Raw genomic sequence first — 3,503 nt, 5'->3', positions numbered from 1 at the left:
AGTGCTCAGTTTGTATGTTAATTCTAGGTAGGTTTTCGGGGATAACCATTTGATATTTCATTTCTAACTGTTGTGTTCCTCTCTGGGAACAACTATTTGCCATACTCTCAGCATTTCTTAGTTGCTTACAGGCCTTTTTGTAGTGTTGAAGCCTTTTGGTCTCCTCTCACTCCTACAAGTCTATTATCATTGTTTTGTTCAGCACTTGTTTATGTTGTCATGATAGTGAGACTTTATAGTTGAATCTTCTACCATTATGAAGTCACAATCTCATAGTAAACTATCTGACCTTCTGGCCAATACTATCATGACATATCATTTTCCTCATTATTCCCAGAGGCTTAGGTGAAGGAATTGTTTTCTAAATTTATTTGACTGGGATCTACAACACTACATTTTGATTGGTTATGGTTTCCTATAATGGTCTCTATCTGTTACAAAGTTGTTTCCTTGATGAGGGTTGAGGAATTTATTTATACTTATCTGTAGATATGAATGCAAATATTAAAATATAGTTATGGTTTAAGGTATATGATAGTTTATTGTGGCCATTGTTGGTTATTCTCTAAGATCCATGACTTCACTATCCTTGAGTAGCTTTATAAGTATCTAGTGCCAGACATGATTTCATTGTTGTTTAGTAGGTTACTACCAAGGTACTTGCACTACTCCTTTACCTTTAGATTATCTTTCCATGAAAAGAATTATTTTGTTACATAGACATTATAGTTATGTAGAAGTGTTGGTTGCTTCCCTCCTGTGGGTGCTTCCAAGCTGACTTCTGATATGATAGGAGGAAGTACTATATGTTATACAAATGAAAGTGTTATTTATATATCATAGATAAAAGTTACCTTCTACTGAACAACACTTCCATTGTCCCTGCTCTTGCCTACACCCTTTAAAACCCAGGGCAAACTAGAACTCACTAATACATGTTTTGCTTGGATTTTAATTTTAATTTTGCCTTGTGTAGAGTCTTCTTATATATTTATAATGATCTCTTTGTATCCATATGACCTTTAATAGTTCCTTTTATTCTCGTTTGTGACTCTAAGTTTTATTTACTTACATTGTATGATAGAAGTTTTTGGTTAATTGCAGTCCCATTTGTCTGATTTTACTTGTAGCATTGTATAACATCAAAAGTAATTGACCACATATTCTTCCATGCTAGTAAGACATATCTGAAAGGAAAACTGAAGAAAACAATTCCACTTCCAATAACATCAAAACGATAAAATGCTGAAGAACTAACTACCAGGAAAATGGAAGTTTTGATGAAACTTACAATTGCCACTCATTGCATATACACATTATATTTACCAAGAGTTCTATGTCAATCCAAGCAAGCCAAAGATTCAATGATAATTCTTTTAAAATAGGAATAACATTGTTTTCACATAAGCAGAATGAAATGAATTCAACTTGATATGGAAAACAAATTAAAGTATAAGCAAAGTGATGTCAAGAATCCAGACCAGAAGTACAAAACATCTTATGTTTTCTCTTATTTGTGGATCCTAGTTTTTTGGATTTAAACATTTGCTTAAAGTGGAATATTTATAGAAGTGAAGAAGAGTCCATGGGAAATAATTTCAAGACAGCGAATATAGTGGAAAACAGATGGTATGAGGTAGAAAATGGAAATTAGAAGGCAAGCTGTGTTTTATTAAGTAGGGAATGGATGCATAGGATAGAAAAGGGTATACAGTGAAGTATAGCTAATTTGAAAAGTGCTCATGTAAACCTGCTAGTAGAGAAACTTCCCAAGATTGCTATATATCTATAAATAAAGGAGTTTAAACAGAATTCTTTTAAATGGGAAGTAATGCCTTAACACACAGGATAAGCTCAAAGAAAAACCCTACTCCTAAATAAGAGTTACCTTCTTTTCATTTGTTGGTTAAGGTGTTCTATAGATTTCTAAAACAACACATATATGGCCATATTTTTTTTTGGATATGGGAAAAAACGTAGTTGTTAGAGGATACTCATAAATTTACCATATATTCATGTAATTGGACATGAAAACTCATGCTCATTAGAAGCTTCATCTCTGTAAAAAGAACCACAAATTACTATGTATGATATTGGGGTAGAAGCATAATCAGAACTTTGTATTTATTTGAACTTAGCGAGATTCACAAATGGCTTGCCTGGTAAAATAGGACATTGGTAAAATCATGGCACAAATATTTTTGTAGTAATCAATAACTTTCTCATCTTATTCAAGACTTCATCTACAGAACTAAACCCATGCCTGGCACTATTAAAAACTAAGTTCAGGGCTCCACCTATCTGCTTAGTCAGGGTTGGGGGGAAGCCCAAGCTGGAGCTTAAAAAGACCCTTATATAATTGCATCAGATTTAGATTTGTGGTCATCTTTTTAGGATTCATGAATGTTTTCTAGCCCAACAGTAGATAACTAAACTGTATATTACTGGCATAAAGGCAGTTTAGTGGAACATAGAGATGATGCATACACTCAAACTCAAATACAGTTAAGAATTTTAAGAAGACTATTTCTTTCACAATATGTTTGAAAAATTAAATAAATAAAAATATAATAGATTTCTATTCAGCTGATTTCTATGCAATAATCAATTGATACAAAAATTGTGAAACTTTAATCAATGATATCATAATTTTAAAAAACAAGTCAATAATTTATTTAATCATTATGCAAAAAATACTCCACAATTATATAATCACTTATTCTTCTTTATTACTTAAATAATAGAGACTATTTCAAAAATATTCAATGTCATGGAATTATGAGATTTAATTTTATTTTTAATAATTTAACTTTTATTTCATTATTAAATTCCTGGTATTAAAAATACTATCCTAATACATCTGGGAGCCAGGGACGTTCGGGACACAGCAGCTACCCCGCCCCTCCGGAATTCCACTTCCCTTCCACCTCTGCCTGGTCCTTTGGGCTGGGGCAGACACAGAATCTGTTTGCTCCTGTCCTGTGGAGATACTGTATCCTGAGTTATCGAGGAGCCACTGCACTCAGAGCAGCCAGTAAGAACTCCATCTCACTCCCTAAGCCCCAGAGATACATCTGGTAGCCAGGGACATTCGGGACACAGCAGCTACCCAAACCCCGCCCCTCTGGAATTCCACTTCCCTTCCGCCCCTGCCTAGTCCTTTGGGCTGGGGCAGACAAAGAGTCAGTCTGCCCCTGTCCTGTGGAGATACTGAATCCTGAGTCATCGAGGAGCCACTGCACTCAGAGCAGAAGGATTTCTAGATCCAAGAGGTGGCCTGAGTCCCAGGAGTTCTTCCACACAAGAGATTAGAAGCATAAGACCACAGAGACACCTGGACTCTGAGGAGCTCTGCAACAAGCAAGATAACTGGAATACTGACTCCAGTCTTACACAGTGAGGGCAGGTAACACTAGAGTTAACCAGATGGTGAAAGGCAAGCGCAAGAACATAAGCAACAGATACCAAAGTTTCTTGGCATCCTCAGTACCCAGTTCTCCCAA

The sequence above is a fragment of the Grammomys surdaster genome, unplaced genomic scaffold (genome assembly GCF_004785775.1).
Source record: "Grammomys surdaster isolate TR1022 unplaced genomic scaffold, NIH_TR_1.0 201, whole genome shotgun sequence".
In the NCBI taxonomy this organism is placed as follows: domain Eukaryota; kingdom Metazoa; phylum Chordata; class Mammalia; order Rodentia; family Muridae; genus Grammomys; species Grammomys surdaster.
The sequence above is the reverse complement of the archived record's forward strand: the minus strand, read 5'-3'. Positions refer to the sequence as shown.